A 16,153-nucleotide genomic window follows, 5' to 3' on the forward strand; every position below is an offset into this window, starting at 1 on the left:
TACTCCTTCCTCCTATATATACTTACGTAGCCCCAAATGATCAGATACAGAGCAAAAACCCTAATTCCACCACTGTAACTTTCTGTATCCACGAGATCCCATCTTGGGGCCTGTTCCGGAGCTCCGCCGGAGGGGGCATCGATCACGGAGGGCTTCTACATCAACACCATAGCCCCTCCGATGAAGTGTGAGTAGTTCACCTCAGACCTACGGGTCCATAGTTAGTAGCTAGATGGCTTCTTCTCTCTTTTTGGATCTCAATACAATGTTCTCCCCCCTCTCTTGTGGAGAACTATTAGATGTAATCTTCTTTTTGCGGTGTGTTTGTTGAGAGCGATGAATTGTGGGTTTATGATCAAGTCTATATATGAACAATATTTGAATCTTCTCTGAATTCTTTTATGTATGATTGGTTATCTTTGCAAGTCTCTTCGAATTATCAGTTTGGTTTGGCCTACTAGATTGATCTTTCTTGCAATGGGAGAAGTGCTTAGCTTTGGGTTCAATCTTGCGGTGTCCTTTCCCAGTGACAGTAGGGACAACAAGGCATGTATTGTATTGTTGCCATCGAGGATAACAAGATGGGGTTTTCATCATATTGCATGAGTTTATCCCTCTACATCATGTCATCTTGCTCAAGGCGTTACTCTGTTTTCATTAACTTAATACTCTAGATGCATGCTGGATAGCGGTCGATGAGTGGAGTAATAGTAGTAGATGCAGGCAGGAGTCGGTCTACTTGTCTCGGACGTGATGCCTATATACATGATCATACTGATACGTCTCCAACGTATCTATAATTTTTGATTACTCCATGCTATATTATCTACTGTTTTGGACTATATTGGGCTTTATTTTCCACTTTTATATTATTTTTGGGAGTAACCTATTAACCGGAGGCCCAGCCCAGAATTGCTATTTTTGCCTATTTCAGTATTTCAGAGAAACAGAATATCAAACGGAGTCCAAACAGAATAAAACCTTCGGGAATGTGATTTTCTCACCGAATGTGATCCAGGAGACTTGGACCCTACTCCAAGGAGTCAAAGAGGCGGTCACGAGGGTGGGGGGCGCGCCCACCCCCCTAGGGCGCGCCCCCTGCCTCGTGGGCCCCTCGGTGCTCCACCGACGTACTCCTTCCTCCTATATATACCTACGTACCCCCAAACGATCAGAAAAAAGGAGCCAAAAACCTAATTCCATCGCCGCAACTTTCTGTATCCACGAGATCCCATCTTGGGGCCTGTTCCGGAGCTCCGCCGGAGAGGGCCGTCATCATGGAGGGCTTCTACATCACCATAGCTTCTCCGATGAAGTGTGAGTAGTTTACCTCAGACCTTCGGGTCCATAGTTAGTAGCTAGATGACTTCTTCTCTCTTTTTGGATCTCAATACAAAGTTCTCCCCCTCTCTCGTGGAGATCTATTCGATGTAATCTTCTTTTTGCGGTGTGTTTGTTGAGACCGATGAATTATGGGTTTATGATCAAGTCTATCTATGAATAATATTTGAATCTTCTCTGAATTCTTTTATGTATGATTAGTTATCTTTGCAATTCTCTTCGAATTATCAGTTTGGTTTGGCCTACTAGATTGGTTTTTCTTGCCATGGGAGAAGTGCTTAGCTTTGGGTTCGATCTTGCGGTGTCCTTTCCCAGTGACAAAAGGGGCAACAAGGCACGTATTGCATCGTTGCCATCGAGGATAACAAGATGGGGTTTATTTCATATTGCATGAATTTATCTCTCTACATCATGTCATCTTGCTTAAAGCGTTACTCTATTTTTAACTTAATACTCTAATGCATGCTGGATAGCGGTCGATGAGTGGAGTAATAGTAGTAGATGCAGAATCGTTTCGGTCTACTTGTCACAGACGTGATGCCTATATACATGATCATGCCTAGATATTCTCATAACTATGCTCAATTCTGTCAATTGCTCAACAGTAATTTGTTCACCCACCGTAGAATACTTATGCTCTTGAGAGAAGCCACTAGTGAAACCTATGGCCCCTGGGTCTATTCTCATCATATCAATCTCCATCACTTTAATCTTGCTTTGCTTTTTTACTTTGCCTTTTACTTTTCACTTTGCATCTCTATACCAAAAATACCAAAAATATTATATCTATCAGATCTCACTCTCGTAAGTGACCGTGAAGGGATTGACAACCCCTAATCACGTTGGTTGCGAGTAACTATCGTTTTGTGCAGGTACGAGGGACTTGAGCGTGGCCTCCTACTGGATTGATACCTTGGTTCTCAAAAACCGAGGGAAATACTTATGCTACTCTGCTGCATCATCCCTTCCTCTTCGGGCAAATCCAAAACAAGCTCAAGAGGTAGCAAGAAGAATTTCTGGCGCCGTTGCCGGGGAGTCTACGCAAAAAGTCAATATACCAAGTACCCATCACAATCCCTATCTCTCGCATTACATTATTTGCCATTTGCCTCTCGTTTTCCTCTCCCCCACTTCACCCTTGCCGTTTTATTCGCCCTCTCTTTCCCAATCTCCTTCTCCTTACCTTTCTCCGTTTGCCCTTTTTCTCGCTAGCCTTTTTGTTTGCCCGTGCGTTAGATTGCTTGTTTGTCGCGATGGCTCAACCGAGATTTGGTGATCTTCACCTTAAAAGGTTAGAGGAGATCGAAACCAACGTTAGGAAGTTTATGGTTTTGCAATTTGAGCATAATAATTTCTTTAGAAATGAGCTTAAGGAACAAAAAAGTTTTATGAGTTATATGAATAAAGAGCTTGATGATATGTCTAAAGAATTTGATGGTATAAGATCCCAAATTGCTCGTCTAGAAAAGATGACTGCTGAAATTTCGGATATGCAAGCCACCTTAGTTAATAAGATGGCCGCTAAACCGAATTCCTATAAAAATCAAGATGAAGATCTAAAAGTTATTGATGTGTCTCCTATTAAATCTTTGTTTTGCAATATGAATCTTGATGAAACTGAATATGATCTTCCTTTACCTAGAAGGCGTTCTAAAAATTCGGAGTATTTAGATCTTTATGATGAAATTGATGAAAGTGGGACTGAAAGAAATAAAAATCTAGATGTTGCTAAACCCACTATACTGGATTTCAAGGAATTTAATTATGAAAGTTGCTCTTTAATTGATTGTATTTCCTTGTTGCAATCCGTGCTAAATTCTCCACATGCTTATAGTCAAAAGAAAGCCTTCACCGAACATATTGTTGATGCCTTGATGTAATCTTATGAAGAAAAACTTGAGTTAAAAGTTTCTATCCCTAGAAAACTCTATGATGAGTGCGAACCAACTATTAAAATTAAAATTAAAGATCATGAGTTTTATGCTTTGTGTGATTTGGGTGCTAGTGTCTCCACTATCCCCAAAACTTTGTGTGATTTGCTAGATTTCCGCAATTTTGATGATTGCTCTCTAAACTTGCATCTTGCGGATTCTACTATTAAGAAACCTATGGGAAGGATTAATGATGTTCTTATTGTTGCAAATATAAATTATGTTCCCGTAGATTTCATTGTTCTTGATATAGATTGCAATCCTTCTTGCCCTATTATTCTTGGTAGACCTTTCCTTAGAACAGTTGGTGCGATTATTGATATGAAGGAAGGGAATATCAGATTTCAATTTCCATTAAAAAAGGGCATGGAACACTTTACAAGAAAGAAAATAAAATTGCCATATGAAACTATCATGAGAGCCACTTATGGATTGCCTACCAAAGATGGCAATACCTAGATCTATCCTCGCTTTTATGCCTAGCTAGGGGCGTTAAACGATAGCGCTTGTTGGGAGGCAACCCAATTTTATTTTTATTCCTTGCTTTTTGCTCCTGTTTAGTAATAAATAAATTATTTAGCCTCTGTTTTGGTTGTGTTTTTTGTGTTTGATTAGTGTTTGTGCCAAGTAGAACTGTTGGGAAGACTTGGGGAAAGTCTTGTTGAACTTGCTGAAAAAAACAGAAACTTTAGCGCTCATGAGAACTGCTGTCATTTTTATTTGGAGAGTTCTATTTAGTTAATTATTTTTTAAGATGATTAATAGATAAATTCCTCACGTCCAGAAATTTATTTTAGAATTTTTGGGGTTCCATATATTGCGCTAGCTACATATTACTACAGACTGTTCTGTTTTTGACAGATTCTGTTTTTCGTGTGTTGTTTGCTTATTTTGATGAATCTATGGTTAGTAAAATAGTTTATAATACATAGAGAAGTTGGAATACAGTAGGTTCAACACCAATATAAATAAATAATGAGTTCATTACAGTACCTTGAAGTGGTTTTTTGTTTTCTTTCGCTAACGGAGCTCACGAGTTTTCTACTTTAAGTTTTGTGTTGTGAAGTTTTCAAGTTTTGGGTGAATTCTTGTGATGGATTATGGAACAAGGAGTGGAAAGAGCCTAAACTTGGGGATGCCCATGGGACCCCCAAGATAATCCAATGACACCAAAAATTCAAAGCTTGGGGATGCCCCGGAAGGCATCCCCTCTTTCGTCCACTTCCATCGGTAATTTACTTGGAGCTATATTTTTATTCACCAACATGATATGTGTTTTGCTTGGAGCGTCTTGTATTATTTGTGTCTTTGGTTGTTAGTGTGCCACAATCATCCTTGATGCACACACCTTTTGAGAGAGCCATACATGAATTAGAATTTGATAGAAAACTTTATGTGCTTCACTTATATCTTCTTGAGCTAACTAGTTTTGCTCTATGTGCTTCACTTATATCTTTTGAGCGCTATAATTTTGCTCTATGTGCTTCACTTAGATTTTTTAGAGCACGGTGGTGGATTTGTTTTAAAGAAACTATTGATCTCTCATGCTTCACTTAAATTATTTTGAGAGTCTTAATAGCATGGTAATTTGCTTAATAATAACATGCTTGGTATTCAAGATTTGTGAAACTTTCTTTTGAGTGTGTTGAATACTAAGAAAAGTTGGATGCTTGATAATTGTTTTGAGATATGGAGGTAGTAATATCAAAGTCATGCTAGTAGAGTAATTGTGAATTTGAGAAGTGCTTGAGTTAAAGTTTGCAAGTCCCGTAGCATGCATGTATGGTAAACGTTATGCAACAAATTTGAAACATGAGGTGTTATTTGATTGTCCTCCTTATGAGTGGCGGTCGGGGACGAGCGATGGTCTTTTCCTACCAATCTATCCCCCTAGGAGCATGCGCGTAATACTTTGGTTTTTGATGGCTTGTAGATTTTTGCAATAAGTATATGAGTTCTTTATGACTAATGTTGAGTCCATGGATTATACGCACTCTCACCCTTCCATCATTGCTAGCCTCTAGGGTACCGTGCATTGCCCTTTCTTACATCAAGAGTTGGTGCAAACTTCGTCGGTGCATCCAAACCCCGTGATATGATACGCTCTTTCACACATAAACCTCCTTATATCTTCCTCAAAACAGCCACCATACCTACCTATTATGGCATTTCCATAGCCATTCCGAGATATATTGCCATGCAACTTTCCACCATCCAGTTTATCATGACACATCCATCATTGTCATATTGCTTAGCATGATCATGTAGTTGACATAGTATTTGTGGCAAAGCCACCGTTCATAATTTTTTCATACTTGTCACTCTTGATTCATTGCATATCCCGGTACACCGCCGGAGGCATCCATATAGAGTTATACTTTGTTCTAGTATTGAGTTGTAATCATTGAGTTGTAACTAAATAAAAGTGTGATGATCATCATTCAATAGAGCATTGTCCGAAAAAAAGAAGGCCAAAAAGGGGCAATGCTACTATTCCTTTTTCCACACTTGTGCTTCAAAGTAGCACCATGTTCTTCATATAGAGAGTCTCTTGAGTTATCACTTTCATATACTAGTGGGAATTTTCATTATAGAACTTGGCTTGTATATTCCAACAATGGGCCTCCTCAAGTGCCCTAGGTCTTCGTGAGCAAGCAAGTTGGATGCACACCCACTTAGTTTTTTTTGTTGAGCTTTCATACATTTATAGCTCTAGTGCATCCGTTGCATGGCAATCCCTACTCCTTGCATTAACATCAATCGATGGGCATCTCCATAGCCCATTGATTAGCCTCGTTGATGTGAGACTTTCTCCTTTTTGTCTTCTCCACATAACCCCCATCATTATATTCTATTCCACCCATAGTGCTATATCCATGGCTCACGCTCATGTATTGCATGAAAGTTTATGAGTTTGAAATTACTAAGGTATGAAACAATTGCTTGGCTTGTCATCGGGGTTGTGCATGATGAGAGCATTCTTGTGTGACGAAAATGGAGCATGACTAAACTATATGATTTTGTAGGGATGAACTTTCTTTGGCCATGTTACTTTAAGAAAACATAATTGCTTTGTTGGTTTGCTTGAAGTATTATTATTTTCTATGTTAATATGAACTTTTGTCTTGAATCTTACTAATATGAATATTCATACCACAATTAAGAAGATTTGCATTGAAATTATGCCAAGTAGCACTCTGCATAAAAAATTCTCTTTTTATCATTTACCTACTCGAGGACGAGCAGGAATTAAGCTTGGGGATGCCTGATACGTCTCCAACGTATCTATAATTTTTGATTGCTCCATGCTATATTATCTACTGTTTTGGACTATATTGGGCTTTATTTTCCACTTTTATATTATTTTTGGGACTAACCTATTAGCCGTAGGCCCAGCCCAGAATTGCTGTTTTTTTGCCTATTTCAGTATTTCGGAGAAACAAAATATCAAACGGAGTCCAAACGGAATAAAACCTTCGGGAACGTGATTTTCTCACCGAACGTGATCCAGGAGACTTGGACCCTACTCCAAGGAGTCAAAGAGGCGGTCACGAGGGTGGGGGCGCGCCCACCCCCCTAGGGCGCGCCCCCTGCCTCGTGGGCCCCTCGGTGCTCCACCGACGTACTCCTTCCTCCTATATATACCTACGTACCCCCAAACGATCATAAAAAGGAGCCAAAAACCTAATTCCACCGTTGCAACTTTCTGTATCCACGAGATCCCATCTTGGGGCCTGTTCCGGAGCTCCGCCGGAGTGGGCCGTCATCATGGAGGGCTTCTACATCACCATAGCCTCTTCGATGAAGTGTGAGTAGTTTACCTCAGACCTTCGGGTCCATAGTTAGTAGCTAGATGGCTTCTTCTCTCTTTTTGGATCTCAATACAAAGTTCTCCCCCTCTCTCGTGGAGATCTATTCGATGTAATCTTCTTTTTGCGGTGTGTTTGTTGAGATCGATGAATTGTGGGTTTATGATCAAGTCTATCTATGAATAATATTTGAATCTTCTCTGAATTCTTTTATGTATGATTAGTTATCTTTGCAAGTCTCTTCGAATTATCAGTTTGGTTTGGCCTACTAGATTGGTTTTTCTTGCCATGGGAGAAGTGCTTAGCTTTGGGTTCGATCTTGTGGTGTCCTTTCCCAGTGACAGAAGGGGCAGCAAGGCACGTATTGCATCGTTACCATCGAGGATAACAAGATGGGGTTTATTTCATATTGCATGAATTTTTCTCTCTACATCATGTCATCTTGCTTAAAGCGTTACTCTGTTTTTAACTTAATACTCTAGATGCATGCTGGATAGCGGTCGATGAGTGGAGTAATAGTAGTAGATGCAGAATCGTTTCGGTCTACTTGTCACGGACGTGATGCCTATATACATGATCATGCCTAGATATTCTCATAACTATGCTCAATTCTGTCAATTGCTCAACAGTAATTTGTTCACCCATCATAGAATACATATGCTCTTGAGAGAAGCCACTAGTGAAACCTATGGCCCCCGGGTCTATTCTCATCATATCAATCTCCATCACTTTAATCTTGCTTTGCTTTTTTACTTTGCCTTTTACTTTTCACTTTGCATCTCTATACCAAAAATACCAAAAATATTATATCTATCAGATCTCACTCTCGTAAGTGACCGTGAAGGGATTGACAACCCCTAATCGCGTTGGTTGCGAGTAGCTATCGTTTTGTGCAGGTACGAGGGACTTGAGCGTGGCCTCCTACTGGATTGATACCTTGGTTCTCAAAAACTGAGGGAAATACTTACACTACTCTGCTGCATCATCCCTTCCTCTTCGGGGAAATCCAGCGCAAGCTCAAGAGGTAGCACATACCTAGATATTCTCATAACTATGCTCAATTCTGTCAATTGCTCAAGAGTAATTTGTTCACCCACCATAGAATACTTATGCTCTCGAGAGAAGCCACTAGTGAAACCTATGGCCCCCGGGTCTATCTTCATCATATTAATCTCCCAATACTTAGTTATTTCCTTTGCTTTTACTTTGCTTTTATTTTACTTTGCATCTTTATCATAAAAATACCAAAAATATTATCTTATCATATCTATCAGATCTCACTCTCGTAAGTGGCCGTGTAGGGTTTGACAACCCCTTGTCGTGTTGATCGCGAGGATTTATTTGTTTTGTGCAGGTACGAGGGACTGGCGCGTAGCCTCCTACTGGATTGATACCTTGGTTCTCAAAAATTGAGGGAAATACTTACGCTACTTTGCTGCATCATCCCTTCCTCTTCGGGGAAAACCAACGCAGTGCTCAATAGGTAGCAGGGGGGGTGTGAATAGGCGTTTTAAAAACTTCTACGTATTTGGCTTTATCCTAATGCGGAAATAAACTAAACAGATACTTTTCAAGCACAAATCCTAAATATACTAGGCTTAACTAAGTGTACCAACAACTTAATGTAAATGAGGTGAGCACAACAAGGATACTAACAAGCACAAGTAAGTTACACAAACTTACTTGAGCAATATTGTCGGGGATATACCCCGCGGCGTAACCCGACCGGAAGTATAACCCGGCCGGACTTGGCGACTCACCAGAGACCCGGCTGATACTTGGTGTTTCATTTGTAAGACACCTGAAGATTGGCCACTCACTGATAATCCGGCGGGCGGGTCATACGGATGACAAATCCCAAGGCCCAGACGGTCGGCTCATAATATGGTGGGCCGGCTTACGAGGAAAGACATAAGGAATATTCTCCTACAAAGGAAGCAAGACTAGGACTCCACTTGTAATAGAGTAATCCTAATCCTACTAGGACTAATCATGTAACCCGCCCCTTCAACTTATATAAGGAGGGGAAGGGCTCCCCAAAGAGAGAGAAGCAACAAGAAACAATCTCTAGGGCTAGACACAAAGGGGGAGCCGGCTTATGCGGCGACTCTCTCATGAGCATAATGAGATCTAGCCACAAACATCATGTAGGGCTATTACCGGAGGATATTTCCTGGGGCCCGAAGCTGTCTAAATCCTTGTCTTGTGTTGCGTCTCTCGATTCCGCTCAACCCCTCTCAAGCTACTACAAAGATGCGTTTGCCTCATGACTAAGTCCTCACACTAGGACATCTGTCGTGACTATTCCACGACAGTTGGCCCCCACCATGGGGCTTGCGCACGGTGGTGTTGAGTTCTTGAAGGTATCCCTTTTAGGGTTTGAGAAGTTTGCAATTTTCCAGATGAAGAAGAATCATCGGGGAAGGATTTACATCGTTTATTTTACAAGCAGTCATATCTATTACCCGTATGAAGGTTTGAGTTCAAGAGGAAAAATTAGGGTTATGTATTGCACGACAGATGAACATGACCCGAGGATCCGTTGAATCCAGAGACATCAATATCCATTACAGCTGCCGATATGCACGCAGTCAAAAACATCAACCACGACTAGGACGGTTTGGTCGAGCTGGCTATGACTTGGAGAAGGATCCGGGCGTGGATGCGGACACGGACGACTCCACGGTGGCGACCTCGCCCCAAGCCGCCTTACTGTAAACTAGTGACTGGCTGGTGCCGCCGCGGCAAGCCCCTGCAAAGCCGCCGACGCTCCCCGGCTTGAGATGCCTCGATCTCTCTTCAGGGTGCCTCGACCTGCCCCATCGCGCCTTTGGCTCGCCGGCCTCGCCTCGCCTTGCCGGTCGCCGTCGTCGCCTCCGAGCGCCTCACCTTGAGCCGCCCTGCGGCTACTGCCGTCGTGCCTTGAGCCGGCTGAGCAACCCACCCTCGTGCTGCCTCTGCTTCAAATCGCCACTGCCTCCGAGCCGCCGTCGCGGCCCTTGTTTCCATTGTCAAGCCACCTGCGCGCCTAGGCTGGGTCGCTGCTCACGGCAGCCTCCCGCGTCGCAAATATCCAACCAACCATCGATTTGTCCAGTGTGAAGACCAAAGTCAAATCGACCCATTGAGCACTTGACTAATATCCACGTGAAGGCTCAACTTTTGATTTTGAGTGAACATCCCACGATTCGGAAGTGAGTTCTGTTGTTGAGCCGTCGTTGCTCTGCCGGTCGTCCGCCTCTGCGGCTGGCTTCAGCCGCCGCCACCGAGTCACAGCTGGCGCCAAAGCCGACCTGCCTCACCTCCGCTTGACTGAGCCGTACTTGCGAAGCATTTCATATAGCCTCTATTTATATGTGGTTTTATGTTTTAATGAGTGTTTGTGCCAAGTAGAACCTTTGGGAAGACTTGCGGAAAGTCTTTGTGATCTTGCTGTAAAAAACAGAAGCTTTAGCGCTCACGATATTTGCTGCCATTTTTTACTGGAGAGTTCTATTTAGTTAATTCTTTTTGCAGATGATTAATAGATACATTCCTCACGTCCATAAATTTATTTTAGAATTTTTGGGGTTCCAGAAGTATACGTTTGATCCAGATTACTACAGACTGTTCTATTTTTGACAGATTTTGTTTTCTATGTGTTGTTTGCTTATTTTGATGAATCTATGAGTAGTATCGGAGGGTACGAACCATAGAGAAGTTGGAATACAGTAGATATTACACCTATATGAATTTATAATGAGTTCACAACAGTACCTAAGTGGTGATTTATTTTCTTATACTAACGGAGCTTACGACTTTTCTGTTAAGTTTTGTGTTGTGAAGTTTTCAAGTTTTGGGTAAAGATTCGATGGACTATGGAATAAGGAGTGGCAAGCGCCTAAGCTTGGGTATGCCCAAGGCACCCCAAGGTAATATTCAAGGACAACCAAGAGCCTAAGCTTGGGGATGCCCCGGAAGGCATTCCCTCTTTCGTCTTCGTTCATCGGTAACTTTACTTGGAGCTATATTTTTATTCACCACATGATATGTGTTTTTCTCGGAGCGTCATTTTATTTTGTTTTGTTTTGTTTGCTGTTTGAATAAAATACCAAGATCTGAAATTCTTAAATGTAGAGAGTCTCCACATAGTTGCATAATTATTCGACTACTCATTGATCTTCACTTATATCTTTCGGGGTAGTTTGTCATTTGCTCTAGTGCTTCACTTATATCTTTTTAGAGAACGGCGGTGGTTTTATTTTGAAGAAATAGATGAACTCTCGTGCTTCACTTATATTATTTTGAGAGTCTTTAGAACAGCATGGTAGTTTGCTTTGGTTATGAAATTAGTCCTAATATGATAGGCATCCAAGATGGGTATAATAAAAAAATTCATATAGAGTGCATTGAATACTATGAGAAGTTTGATACTTGATGATTGTTTTGAGATATGAATATGGTGATATTAGAGTCATGCTAGTTGAGTAGTTGTGAATTTGACAGATACTTGTGTTAAAGTTTGTGATTCCCGTAGCATGCACATATGGTGAACCTGAAGGAAATATGCCCTAGAGGCAATAATAAAGTTATTATTTATTTCCTTATTTCATGATAAATGTTTATTATTCATGCTAGAATTGTATTAACCGGAAACATAATACATGTGTGAATACATAGACAAACATAGTGTCACTAGTATGCCTCTACTTGACTAGCTCATTGATCAAAGATGGTTAAGTTTCCTAACCATAAACATGAGTTGTTATTTGATCAATGGGATCACATCATTAGGAGAATGATGTGATTGACTTGACCCATTGTGTTAGCTTAGCACTTGATCATTTGTTTACTACAATTGCTTTCTTCATGACTTATACATGTTCTTATGACTATGAGATTATGCAACTCCCGAATACCGGAGGAACACTTTGTGTGCTACCAAACGTCACAACGTAACTGGGTGATTATAAAGGTGCTCTACAGGTGTCTCCGATGATACTTGTTGAGTTGGCATAGATCAAGATTAGGATTTGTCACTCCGATTGTCGGAGAGGTATCTCTGGGCCCTCTCGGTAATACACATCACTATAAGCCTTGCAAGCATGATAACTAATGAGTTAGTTACAGGGTGATGTATTACGGAACGAGTAAAGAGACTTGCTGGTAACAAGATTGAACTAGGTATTGGATACCGACGATCGAATCTCGGGCAAGTAACATACCGACGACAAAGAGAACAACATATAGTGTTGTGTGGTTTGACCGATAAAGATCTTCGTAGAATATGTAGGAACCAATATGAGCATTCAGGTTCCGCTATTGGTTATTGACCGGAGACATGTCTCGGTCATGTCTACATAGTTCTCGAACCCATAGGGTCCGCACGCTTAAAGTTCGATGACAGTTATACTATGAGTTTATGTCTTTTGATGAACCGAAGGAAGTTCGGAGTCCCAGATGTGATCACGGACATGACGAGGAGTCTCGAAATGGCCGAGACATAAAGATTGATATATTGGAAGCATATATTTGGATATCGGAAGTGTTCCGGGTGAAATCAGGATTTTACCGGAGTACCGGGGGTTACCAGACCCCCCCCCAAGGGTTTAATGGGCCAAGATGGGCCTTAGTGGAGAAGAGGAGGGGCGGCCAGGGCAGACCGTGCGCCCCCTCTCCCTCTAAGTCCGAATTGGACAAGGAGGGGGCGGGGGGCGGCGCCCCCTTTCCTTCCTCTCTCCCTCCTCCTTCCCACTTCTCCTACTCCAACTAGGAAAGGAGGAAGTCCTACTCCCAGTGGGAGTAGGACTCCTCCCTGGCGTGCCTCCTCCTGGCCGGACGCCTCTCCCCCCTTTCTCCTTTATATACGGGGGCAGGGGGGCACCTCTAGACACACAAGTTGATCGTAAAGATCTCTCCTAGCCGTGTGCGGTGCCCCCTCCACCATAATCCACCTCAGTCATATTGTAGCGGTGTTTAGGCGAAGCCCTGATGCGGTAGCTTCATCAACATTGTCACCACGTCGTCGTGCTGACGAAACTCTTCCCCGAGCTCTACTGGATCGTGAGTTCGCGGGACGTCACCGAGCTGAACGTGTGCTGAACGCGGAGGTGCCGTACGTTCGGTACTGAGGATCGGTCGATCGTGAAGACGTACGACTACATCAACCGCGTTGTCATAACGCTTCCGCTTAAACGGTCTATGAGGGTACATGGACGAAACTCTCCCCTCTCGTTGCTATGTATCACCATGATCCTGCGTGTGCGTAAGAATTTTTTTGAAATTACTACGTTCCCCAACAGTGGTATCAGAGTCAGGTTTTATGCGTTGATGTTATATGCATGAGTAGAACACAAGTGAGTTGTGGGAGATACAAGTCATACTGCTTACCAGCATGTCATACTTTGGTTCGGCGGTATTGTTGGATGAAGCGGCCCAGACGGACATTACGTGTACGCTTACGCGAGACTGGTTCTACCGACGTGCTTTGCACACAGGTGGCTGGCGGGTGTCAGTTTCTCCAACTTTAGTTGAACCGAGTGTGGCTACGCCCGGTCCTTGAGAAGGTTAAAACAACACCAACTTGACGAACTATCGTTGTGGTTTTGATGCGTAGGTAAGAACGGTTCTTGCTCAGCCCGTAGCAACCACGCAAAACTTGCAACAACAAAGTAGAGGACGTCTAACTTGTTTTTGCAGGGCATGTTGTGATGTGATATGGTCAAGACATGATGCTATATTTATTGTATGAGATGATCATGTTTTGTAACGGAGTTATCGGCAACTGGCAGGAGCCATATGGTTGTCGCTTTATTGTATGCAATGCAATCGCCCTGTAATTGCTTTACTTTATCACTAAGAGGTAGCGATAGTCGTAGAAGCAATAGTTGGCGAGACGAGAATGATGCTACGATGGAGATCAAGGTGTCGCGCCGGTGACAATGGTGATCATGGCGGTGCTTCGGAGATGGAGATCACAAGCACAAGATGATGATGGCCATATCATATCACTTATATTGATTGCATGTGATGTTTATCCTTTATGCATCTTATTCTGCTTTGTTTGACAGTAGCATTATAAGATGATCTCTCACTAAATTTCAAGATAAAAGTGTTCTCCCTGAGTATGCACCATTGTCAAAGTTCGTCGTGCCGAGACACCACGTGATGATCGGGTGTGATAAGCTCTACTTCCATCTACAACGGGTGCAAGCCAGTTTTGCACACGCAGAATACTCGGGTTAAACTTGACGAGCCTAGCATATGCAGATATGGCCTCAGAACACGGAGACCGAAAGGTCGAGCGTGAATCATATCGTAGATATGATCAACATAGTGATGTTCACCATTGAAAACTACTCCATTTCACATGACGATCGGTTATGGTTTTGTTGATATGGATCACGTGATCACTTAGATGATGAGAGGGATGTCTATCTAAGTGGGAGTTCTTAAGTAATATGATTAATTGAACTTGAATTTATCATGAACTTAGTACCTCATAGTATTTTGCTTATCTATGTTGTTGTAGATAGATGGCCCGTGTTGTTGTTCCGTTGAATTTTAATGCGTTCCTTGAGAAATCAAAGTTGAAAGATGATGGTAGCAATTACATGGACTGGGTCCGTAACTTGAGGATTATCCTCATTGCTGCACAGAAGAATTACGTCCTAGAAGCACCGCTGGGTGCCAGGCCTACTGCAGATGCTGCTGACAACGTTAAGAACATTTGGCAGAGTAAAGCTGATGACTACTCGATAGTTCTGTGTGCCATGCTTTACGGCTTAGAACCGGGACTTCAACGACGTTTTGAACGTCATGGAGCATATGAGATGTTCCAGGAGTTGAAGTTAATATTTCAAGCAAATACCCGGATTGAGAGATATGAAGTCTCCAATAAGTTCTATAGCTGCAAGATGGAGGAGAATAGTTCTGTTAGTGAGCATATACTCAAAATGTCTGGGTATCACAATCACTTGACTCAACTGGGAGTTAATCTTCCTGTTGATAGTGTCATTGACAGAGTTCTTCAATCACTGCCACCAAGCTATAAAAGCTTTGTGATGAACTATAATATGCAAGGGATGAATAAGACTATTCCCGAGCTCTTCGCGATGCTAAAGGCTGCGGAGGTAGAAATCAAGAAGGAGCATCAAGTGTTGATGGTCAATAAGACCACTAGTTTCAAGAAAAAGGGCAAAGGGAAGAAGAAGGGGAACTTCAAGAAGAACGGCAAACAAGTTGCTTCTCAAGAGAAGAAACCCAAGTCTGGACCTAAGCTGAGACTGAGTGCTTCTACTTCAAACAGACTGGTCACTGGAAGCGGAACTGCCCCAAGTATTTGGCGGATAAGAAGGATGGCAAAGTGAACAAAGGTATATGTGATATGCATGTTATTGATGTGTACCTTACCAGAGCTCACAGTAGCACCTGGGTATTTGATACTGGTTTTGTTGCTAATATTTGCAACTCGAAACAGGGACTACGGATTAAGCGAAGACTAGCAAAGGATGAGGTGGCAATGCGCGTAGGAAATGGTTCCAAAGTCGATGTGATCGCCGTCGGCACACTACCTCTACATCTACCTTAGGTATTAGTTTTAGACCTAAATAATTGTTATTTGGTGCCGCGTTAAGCATGAACATTATATCTGGATCTTGTTTGATGCGAGACGGTTATTCATTTAAATCTGAGAATAATGGTTGTTCTATTTATATGAGTAATATCTTTTATGGTCATGCACCCTTAAGGAGACTGAAGGAAATATGCCCTAGAGGCAATAATAAAGTTATTATTTATTTCCTTATTTCATGATAAATGTTTATTATTCATGCTAGAATTGTATTAACCGGAAACATAATACATGTGTGAATACATAGACAAACATAGTGTCACTAGTATGCCTCTACTTGACTAGCTCATTGATCAAAGATGGTTAAGTTTCCTAACCATAGACATGAGTTGTTATTTGATCAATGGGATCACATCATTAGGAGAATGATGTGATTGACTTGACCCATTCCGTTAGCTTAACACTTGATCGTTTGTTTACTACTATTGCTTTCTTCATGACTTATACATGTTCTCATGACT

Source organism: Triticum dicoccoides, chromosome 6A, assembly GCF_002162155.2.
Source record: "Triticum dicoccoides isolate Atlit2015 ecotype Zavitan chromosome 6A, WEW_v2.0, whole genome shotgun sequence".
Lineage (NCBI taxonomy): Eukaryota > Viridiplantae > Streptophyta > Magnoliopsida > Poales > Poaceae > Triticum > Triticum dicoccoides.